This window comes from Polyergus mexicanus, unplaced genomic scaffold (assembly GCF_030449975.1).
Source record: "Polyergus mexicanus isolate NDT 795.1 unplaced genomic scaffold, iyPolMexi1.0 SCAF_12, whole genome shotgun sequence".
Classification (NCBI taxonomy): domain Eukaryota; kingdom Metazoa; phylum Arthropoda; class Insecta; order Hymenoptera; family Formicidae; genus Polyergus; species Polyergus mexicanus.
The window spans coordinates 5,503,133-5,513,987 of NW_027223332.1; the positions used below are offsets into that span (position 1 = coordinate 5,503,133).

Sequence of the window (10,855 nt, forward strand, 5' to 3'; positions counted from 1 at the left end):
AAAAAATCAGTGAAACATTACTTGAACTAGTCGTGGTAGTATTTTTGACAGCTGATATTGTAATTTGGATTTTAACGACTTTTTTTTGCTCTTTTTTCCTTTCATCATAGGACTATGAGAATTTCGCAATCTCAACAGTTTTGGACGCTTTTCACAAAAGGTCTCTTTATTTTCCGGTTGTGTCTTCGTAATTGAGTATCCAAATTTATCACCATTAACGTTTCTCATCACGCTTCAACTCCGTTGAAGCACGGAGTCAACTGAATGCCGTAGGTATAGAAAGTATCCATTCATCGTTACCATCGTCGCGGTCGAGAGCAATCGTCGCGAAAACGGGTCGTGATCTTGCGATTGAAATCGTCGCGGGCGGCCGTAGACGATGGAAAGAAGAATCGTATCAATCTAGTAGGTGGACCTCGGCTCTTTTTCTTCTCAATACTGCGACCACTTTTGTCGTGCGGCAAACTAGTATTCTCTTCCCGGTATCCAACTCCTTTTCTTTTCACGGAAAACTCCGATGACGGATACTGATCGTAGCACATATATATTGTATATAACATAGTTCACATCTATTATATACAGTTTAGATATATGCGTAGAAATTGCGATGCCCATTATCGAGGAGAAAAAGTTAAAGCGACTAATTCGAATTCGATAATGATTCATAGATATTTGCAGGCACAGATGTAAGGCAGACTCTGTCAAGGTATTGGTATGAAAAATTATATTGTAATTTAGAAAAATTTTTTCCATTTTCAATTTTAATTAAAATATGCACTCTACATTTATCCGTGTTTATTTTTCAAATTTTATATTATTATCTTACCAGCATTCGATCGTACACGTTTGTTTTTATATTGGTTTATGTCATTAAGTTAATCGAAATTTATATCTTTTCTCCTAGTGTCGCACATACTTTATTCTCGTTATCCGATTTCAAAGTGAAATCCTTCCGCCATGAAACATTCGAGAGAAAGAGAGGGAGAGAGAAGAATGTTCTTTTATTTACTGTTGAAATTTACAATTGTCTTACTACGTATCCCGTGTCTGAAAACATGCATACGCGTGAACACCTTAAGAACAGAAGGATACGCTAAAGAACGCAAACGTGGTAAAGCTTTCAAGGAGATTTAATATCGTATATTTGCAAAAATGTGTTTTGAAAATTTCTCACAATTAAAATACAGTTTTACGAGAACGATAAAATTCTCTTTGAAAGTTTCATTAACATGACTCGTAAATAATTTGTGGATAAAGCTTGTTTAATAATGAAATGTAGTGGATAAATTATGATATAAATAATATAAATATTGTTAAAGTATATTTAATAAATCGAGTATTTTATAAAAGTAATAATATATAGACTGAAAAGAGCAAGATAAAAAATTTGTAAAATAAAAAATATGTATTTAACATTTTAAATAATTTTTATTTAAAAATTATTGTGCGATTCATATAAACGATGTATAATTTCATCGAATCATTAAGCTCGCTATTAACAATTAATAACTAATTTTTCAATTTTAATCTAGTGAAGATAATTTTGATTCTGTATTGTATGATGTGACACGATCTCAAACAAAATATCAGCGCACATTACATCATTCTTCATCACGCGGTTTGTCTCCCCGCGTAACTTGAAATTTCAGCGTGCATGACATATCTCTCCGTGATTACATCTTTTTGGGGGACGCGCTGCCCACCCTAAAACACTAGGTATATTTTTATACGATGTATAACACAGACAGAGGCACGCAATCCGGAATTCTCTTTTGCTCGTTTCTTCTCGTCGGCGGTCAAGTGTTGGACCTTTGCGCCTATCCGCATGAATATTTCACCAAGGGATGCGCGTTGCCGTGCGCGGAGACATAAATCTTTTCTGCACCACTGTTGCGTCGTACTTTTACAGGACGTGATCCGGAGACCGTGCAAAAAAGTATCACTCGCCACCGTGCATTCGGCACCGCGTGTTGCTGCGAATGGACGATGTTACACGGTATCGAGAATGGACCGTAACCGGAAAGTTACGAGTGGAAGAACGGGCCACGATTCAGGATCTTTCTCCATGTTGGAATATTCCGTCGACAGTTGGTCGTCTAACTCGGTTCAAAATCTCATACGCTGTATCCGCATGCAACTGTGCAATAAATCTTTGCCACTCTAAGCATCCGCGACGATACATTTATATATGCCATGACTGCGGTTAGTAAGTCGTGACTTGTGTTTGACCTAATACAGCTTTATCTACTGCAAGAAAGTAGTACGTAGAGCAATATTTGATTCAATATATGTGTATAAATATTTGTAAACAATTTAAAAATTATATTAATGTTGTGAAAGAATCTCATTAAAGATCTTATGCTAAAAAAAATATTTATTTGTTAATTAAATATTTTCCTTTTTTCACAATTTTGCAATTGTTGGTTTATAAATTTTGCGTTTATATGCTACTTTCAACCAGTTTTCGCCCCTTCTGGCCAACAGGAATATCGCTTAAGATCCATGAGGGATAGAAAATCGCCAGGAGCAGCGAATCATTATTCTCTTGTAATTGCACGGGGGATAGAATCATAGGACGAACTGGAATTACATTAACCATAGGACCATCTTGGCCTGGGCAAATCCGGGATGTTGGAGTTAATTACTTTAAGACATCGGGCGTAATTAACGAACCGCCTTTATGAATACCTGAAACATATTCCCGTTCCGAAAATGCTCCTTTTGCAAACGAAACGCAGCGTTCCAAAATCGGTATCACTCCGCGTATAATACTCATTAACATTTTCTATACTGAACGGGGTCGGTGATAGTTGTCGGCGTATTTTTCACCACGAGTTTCTTGTGTGTGAATAGCAAGAGGCGATTAAAAGCGATAATTCGTCGCGTCGTATTTCTTGTGAAAAGAGAATTCACGCGCGAGTTCAGCCCCCATGTCTCTTTGACGTTACGCGTGAATTAATTCACAAACGAGACATTAATGAAATTATCACTTTGAGTGATTTTGACTCTTCTATAAATATTGTATCATCTATTTTTTATACGTAACTTGAAATTTTTTCATGTATACATATAATGTAAAATACAATGATACAAAGTCGCTGCTGTTTTTGGATCCGATATTAAATATTGGTCGATCATACACATTCGCGGGTAGCCACGCGTATTGCGTCATCGGCATGTGCGATTTTATTTTTCGCACTGACGCCCGGGAAACGAAATTTCAATGCAACTCTCAACCACGGACGGACGTTGCGCTCTTTTAAATTTTCCTCATGATCGAATGGTTTTGCCCGCGACCGCGATTTTCCGCGCCGTCGAAAATACCAGCAGCAGCATATGAAACGCAATGTCTATAGCGTCGACATTGAACGTTAAATGTATTGTTAAACATTTATAGGCGCGTATACACGTTTATCTTTTTTTTATTACTGGTCGTTGAATCGCGCAATCAGATATTTGTGTCGAGTTATTTGTATCACATTTTTAAATAACACATGGAGCGTGGAATATTAAAAAAAAAAAAAAAAAAAAAATGTTCAAAAAGGAATAAAATTTATGAAGTACAAGATGTGCACAGATATCATTGTCGCCTAGTTATTACAACGTTATGTAGCAATGTTTCTCTGATCCTTCGTAAAGGAATGTACCATAAAGTCGAAAGAAACTTTTATATCTTTCCGATCTATTATTTTTTACTGGCTAGAAAGAAAGGAGACTAATCAGTCAAATCTTTTTGTTTAACTCAATCGACACTTTATCGATTGTGTGATATAAGTGATTGAAATCTAATCTTGTTAATATATAATGATTATATTAATTTGAATTAATAAAAATAATCTGTGCGCTTCGCGTGAATATTTTGCTTTGTTCGATCTCGCTCTTTTCCCTTTATCACCTGAATCATTTCGTAATTCAATACGCCATTAGACGGTTATAACTAATGAACCTAACGTGTTCTGCGCAAAACCAAACTGTCTTTCAGTATTTTTCAGCAGCTCGCGTAGATACATGTAAGCCTCGATATTGGAAAGCCATTTGGCCCTTCCATGCGATTTCCGCGCGTCAATGTTTGCGAAGGCATACACGAAAGTATACGGGATACCAGGGATGTAGCAAGTATTGCGGATATGAAAGTTTTCATACTTCAAATCTGTTCGATATTATTTTCAGCGTACATTGAAATGACGATATATGTGAACATAGGTGGAATGCAAATGCCATTCAACGTTAATAAAATAGAAGGAAAGGATTTTTGACGCGCGTTAAATAATGATATGAGGCGCATTTTTATTATGCTTTTATCATGAAAATTGTATTAAGCGTCTCGGAGGGAAAAACAATCAGTTTATTTAAGGAAGACGATATATATATGGTATATATATATCCGTGCTTGCGAATTCAAGAGAAGGGACACTTACCAAGCTTATCTGCCACCTTTGATAGCTCGGTTTCTCTCATGGGAACGCTTACGAGAATGCCTGTGGGAAATGCACTTGCGCGCGACTGTAAACTTGCTGGCGCGGCGAGAAACCGCGAGATTTCCAACACCTCTTTTGCGAAAAACGAATGCATTAAGATTTCAATAAGTTGCGGTTGGGGAAGCTCGTTCTAATTTTCCATTCCGTATCTGTATACGCAGTCACGAATCTCTATACGATCTCCGAGAGGAATTAAAGTTCTCTCACGATATCATATTGTAAAGTTTACTCTTTGTTCCTCAAAAGGAATGTTGGATTTTACAAAGTGTATCTTCGCATTGCTATCATTACAATAAGAAATTTTTTTTTAAAGCTAAACATTATTTTAGTTTAAGAAATTATGATGTAAGATAGATTATGTTACGGTTGATGATCATTTATAATTTGATTATTCAATTTAATTGTATTTTTAATTTTTTCTTACTTGTATTCTTAGAAGATTTGTGTGGTCTGATAAAATCCCAGGCATCGGATAGTTTGGGTACCTCGGGTTCGTTACACGCCCGTACTACTATGAGTCCCTGAGGGAACAATAGGCGATACAATGGAGAATCTTTATAGAAAGTAAATTTCGATAATTTTGTCGAGAAGGCATAAGAAAAATATAATAAAAATACAGGAGAAATATAAGAATGGGTATATATATATATTGTAAAATGGAGAGTGAGAAAAAGTAAGGATTAGAATTTTTAATTCATGACAATACGTTATCGGATTTTCATTTTAGCCATGTTCTTTGGATGCCCCCAAACTCACGATCTAGCATCAGCCGTGTATCGTCAAACTTCGTGCCGCAACCGATTAAATACTGCCCGCAATTTCCACGGAAGTTGGACGCAATCGATAGCGCAACTAGTTGTGGACTTGTCGAGAACACGCGTGCTCGCGTCGCCGGACAGTTAACGTAAATTCATTGTGCACGTTTCCTGAATACTTCGAACTTTTCTTGACCCTTTACGGTTTGCATTAATTTCGATAAATGGGGGGGATTAATATTAAATATTACATTATTGCTTAATATAATTAATATGACAATAAATTATTTAAAATGATTCCTACATACAAACATACTTACATAACTTACATGTATATGTGAAGATATGAAATAATTTTTATGCTATAAGAGAGATTAATACATTTATACTTCTAAAATATTTTTTTAGATATCTTTTTAAATATTTTTTTATATGAAAACAAGTCACATACAGTGTGTGTCATCATCGTTTTCGAATATGAAATTAATTTTTCAATCGTTTCTTTCTCTCTCTCTCTTCCTCTCTCTCTTTCATGCGCGCACGAAAAATAGTTATACTGTTAAAATAACGGTGAGCAAATCAGATCGAGAACATTGATTTAAATATATGGAAATTGTTTCGGGCGGATGAACGTGTTGGGAATAAATAAAATACCGACAATATTTAATAAAATTCGATCACATAAATAAATTTAAATATTATATTTTATAATCTATTGTATTGAATAATCTATCTCAATAATTTGACGTTAATGCAGTATTTTGTGCTACGAGTTTTTCTATCGAACTCGATATCTAGTTGCTCGAACCATGAACCAGTTGCACCGATGTTATAGCATTATTAAAGGAACACGCATAAATTTTCTTATTTCTCCGCTTAAATGAAACCTATTGTTATAAGCTTGTTCTATGTAACCTGTGTGGGTATGTGTGTGTGTGTGTGTGTGTGTGTATTTTGTATATTTATATTATAAAACTAGAAAACACAGGGAGTTAAATAATGTTTCATGTTTCTCATCACACACGTACATACAAAGCAGTTTTAATAAATCAGAATATATAGATTAAATTAGAGTACGTTTAATACTATTGTTTTTGACATGTTTTTAAGAAATTATCAATTAATTGAAAAATTAAGATTCAAAACACAGTTAAAGAACAATGCGGATTAAAAAATAATAATATAATAATAATTTTTTGTATTTAATTTCTCTCACGATAGATCTCAATAAATATTTTAATTATTAACTCTCGATTTATAATACTGCATATCCACATTGTACACGATATTAATATTCCACTGCGAACAGACTGGACCCGATCGAATTTTTTTACATGTTCCATGTATTCATGATGCATAGCTTTTTTCGTCACGTATATCTCGCGACCAGATTCGCGACGACGGCGACTGCCAACAACTGGATCGGCGATGTACCGATATTGCGCGAACCTCGTGCCCACTCAAATCGATACCGACGTTACAAATGAAGTTTTGCTCCCGATGACGACGAGAGCTATCGGCTGCTTATTTCCTGCGCCGGTCGTACAATAAAGCAGTTATGGGCCAGCAGCAATATCGTAAATACGATATACCCGGCTGCTTGGACAGCCGCTCGAATCCCAGGTTGGTTGGCGTTTCTTCTTTACCGTTCTCTTCTAATGCGCGTGCTTTGTATAGGGGTTTTACGCTCGCCTGATCACAATCTCACGAAAATTGGGTCGCACCACCGAGCCGTCGTGTCCGCCAGTGCAATCGTTCAACCCTTTGAAGCACCCTTTCAATCCGGCGATTTGGCGATCTATCGCGCTCTATCGTTCGTCGAAAAAATTGCCATTCGGTTCTGTCACCGTTACGTTAATTGCTCGTTCGACGTGTGCTCTGACGAACGGTAGTGTGATCGGTGATCGTGCTGTGAGGTATTTAAATACTGACAGCATCTAACTCGTTTTTTTGTGTTGGAATCTCTCCTTTATTTGAAATCAAAGTAAGAAAAATTAGTATATATTACAATAAATAAAAACGTAAACTTATTTTTAGACTATAATATTGCGGAGCGATAATTTGGAAAAGAGAGGAAGAATCTGATATATTTATTTAATTTTAAGCTTTCAAAATATTAAGATTTATTGAATAGACATAGCGACGATTGGAAATCGCGCTATCGAATCTATCGCGGTTGTTGTTTGCTGTTTAAATAGACCTTTCGACGGCTGATACGCCGAAAAAAGAGATCATGGATTTTGACGATAGAAAAATGAGAGAGATATGAGCGGCGATTGTCATACCTATATCGCCAGCTGACGTTTGCGCGAATATAATAAAAGCAGCCCATAGTACATTCGTTTATCATACATCGTGCCCTTGGAATGCGGGCGCGGAAGGCGAGAAACGAAAGCGCGAGCGTGTATAAAATTACAGCCCCGGGAAAAGAAGACTCCCCTTCAGCCCCATCCCCTATTTTCGCTTGCCCGAGCTAAAGCCCGTTCCTTTTTTCCTGCCGCGGAATTGTTCCCGCGATGGCGAACCGGTTGATTTATTGGGCCGTAAATTACACTAATGCACACTTTTTAGTCTCATGAGCGAGATTTAAGTAAACGAGAGAAAGAGACATGGGGATAAGAAGAGCGACTAGACGATGAGGAGCAACGTGGGATTATAACGTCAAGGAGAATCGTTTGTGAAATTCGCAGACTAATTTTGAATAATGCGTATCACACGTCGAGCGTGCGATATCATTTACAGAGATTCTTTCGACACTTGTACACGGTATATAGAATGTATCAAGAGTCGTCATCAGCACGGACAGTTTTAATTTTTCCGAACGAAAATTCTAACGAGCACGTATTTCTATACAATTATTGTTATTAACAATTATCAATAACGAATTTATCATAATTCGACGTATTAAAGGTGCGTGATATTTTCTCCCGTTCTCCGGTCAACGGATCATGCGCGAGATGAATGCGTCTCCGGTATCAATTTATGGGCGAAAAGCCATCGATCACCGTAGCGACTGTGACCCGATTTCGATGATGGCACTCAACCGATATCATTTCGCTAAAGTTATATACTATATATTCATAATTAATATACATTCTGATCCGCTGATTATTTTACGCGGAAGCGAAAGCGAGGAGAGAAGAGAGTTGGATAAAGGAATGAAGCTACACGGGGGGCTTCGTTAAAGTAGCGCCGTAATGAGGCGTTGATAAAATTTCACGGATATCGACGAATGAGCGCGAAATGACGGGCAGAGATTAAACGCCATTTACGATGTTAGTTATTCAACGGCCGGTCACGTACACGTTATATCGCTCCATAATCGCCTTTTCCGCGCAGCACGGTAATATCGCGGTGATATTTATAGGGCGTCGCCAGCTAATTATTTCGAGCGATAGAGACGCTTATGCGGTCGTTTCCGGCCCGTTAATTAGCAGAACGCGCCCATCCTCTCAGCGCCGCAGGGTGCAGTGTGTTAATGGTATCGTTGCGGTGAATGCATCGTGTCAAACGGACCGAACAGACCGAAGCGTCGGAGTGACGGGACAGAGCCAGATTTACTTGGGGTTCTTGAACGTTTTGAAACTTACAATTCATGTCCCTCGCTTCATATGACGCTCTCGTGCGGTGTGTACAATTTACATACCTCGTTAAAACGGGGGTTATTATTTCGTGGCGTTCTAGGGATTTATTTTGCAAAAATCTTGCAATTTATCTTTACCTTTTGTAGTTTATCTTTACTCGTAAAGTGATTGAAAATTAATCTTTCGTAGGTTGCCCAATTTAGAATGTAGTTTGTTCAATTTTGTTTAATTTCAATATCATTGCATATAAGATCCAAATAAAAATAAGCATTTTTCGAAATTATTTTCGTAAGCTTCATATATATATATATATAGAGAGAGAGAAACTAAATACATTCGCATTGATGACAGCGCTTGTACACACCATTGAACCATTTTGCTCCCGACTCGTGGATACCGCGACTCAATTAGGCTGCGTACAAGCGTTTTGAGGGACGAGGTTATTATACTAACGTACGCGATGGGCACGATGCGCACAACGGAATGAGTATCGCGTGATCAGTATCGCGTGTTTGTCGAATTCTCCCAATGAGCGTCGCGTTATACCTCTCTACAATCGACAAATATAGGACCGTTGCTGCGGCTCTGCCGCGTTCTATGCACCAGGGATAAGCCTCCACAAATAGTGACATTAATTGCCTACGCTGCGCCCTATTTGCATGCCATTATTCAGAATAATTGATGACTATTTCCAAGCGTATGCGTTGAAACTCATTACCATACTTAACGTCCGATGCAATGGCGCGTAGCCTCGCTTGCAAAAAGATCTCGAACCTAGTAGACGAACATCTCGATTTTGCCGCGTCTATTAACGCGTAATTGCGAAAAGCGGAATGCAATTATCAGAGGTTTGTAAGTTGGCGTGCGTCCAGTAGGATACGAAGGCTCTACGTTCGCCATTCGATAAACACAACTATTCATGATGCAATATCTCGAGTTTGAATCATTGATCGCGCATATTATTATTTGTAGAATAAATCTGTGCAATATCATCAAATAATTATTAATAATCAGTTTTTAATAATTTAAAAGAAGTCTTGTTATTTTGATATAAAATATGTGTCAATCGAGAAGATTTCCGAGGACATGTTTTGTCAGCAAACACGGACATCGAACCTGATTTCTACTTGTTCTTTTTCGCACGTAGGAAATTTTGCCTCTATTCCCTTTCTTTTCTTGTTGAAGTGCCGAGTTGGGTTTAGTTATTGGGGCAAGTAATCCCATCTTCTTCTTGTACAGACCGATGCTTGCAATTTCGTTCGAAAGTTTCCAACGAAAGTTGTCTGGTTCTCTCGGGTTCGCAGGGAGTACCTTTAGTTGTCCACAGGGAGCCAAAGATTTATGCGGACCGTGTGAGCCGAACAATAAGCTAGCAGGGCTTTCCGGCAGGTAGAATGTCGGGATTTAACGTTATCAGCCCGAACGCCTATTCATTACGTCAGCTCTCGTAGAGTACCGTGTAATCAAAATTAAATTGACCACACCTACCGATATTTATAGTTATTACAACCTATCCTCCTTCCGTGATGAGATACGGGATTTAACGCGCGGTTATGAAAAAGGTATACTATGTGTTTGATGGAAATGGATGGAAATTATTTCGAAGAGCATGTTGTACCTTTCTACTGTCTCGTGTTTATTCGTTAATGTATCATTATCGTGTATATTTGAGGGTTATAGCATCGTAATTTATAATTTCAATCTCACGATGAAGATATTATCGAATGAGATGGTTTTAAAAAGAGCTACTTTTTTTTTTTTAATGTAATTATCTGTGCTACTGAAAATTCTTCAGACATATCAATGATACTTCCGAGTCACATATTTACTTCAGTATTTACGATTTAATTGATCTATCAATTTTCTTATATTATTATGTTCTTTCATACTCGTTTTTGATCGTATTTGATCTTTGTCTTGGGACATATCATCGACAACGATAGCGTCTATTGAAATTTGTGACATATGACTGATGGATACCTAGCTTTTCAGAGTTGAAGCATGCTTCGATAGCGACCAAGTTTTCACTCCGTCGGAA

The 10,855-nt window shown here is 37.4% G+C and overlaps 1 protein-coding gene across 1 annotated transcript in view; it reads left to right on the forward strand.

Moving 5' to 3' along the window:
- The window catches only part of Mrps30 (mitochondrial ribosomal protein S30), a 39,448-nt gene extending 37,180 nt beyond the window's left edge, over positions 1–2,268 (forward strand). The window contains exon 5 of the mRNA XM_070304711.1: positions 1,910–2,268. The gene's annotated coding sequence lies outside the window, so the exon portion shown is untranslated. The remainder of the gene's footprint in view (positions 1–1,909) is intronic.
- Positions 2,269–10,855: the final 8,587 nt, after the last annotated feature.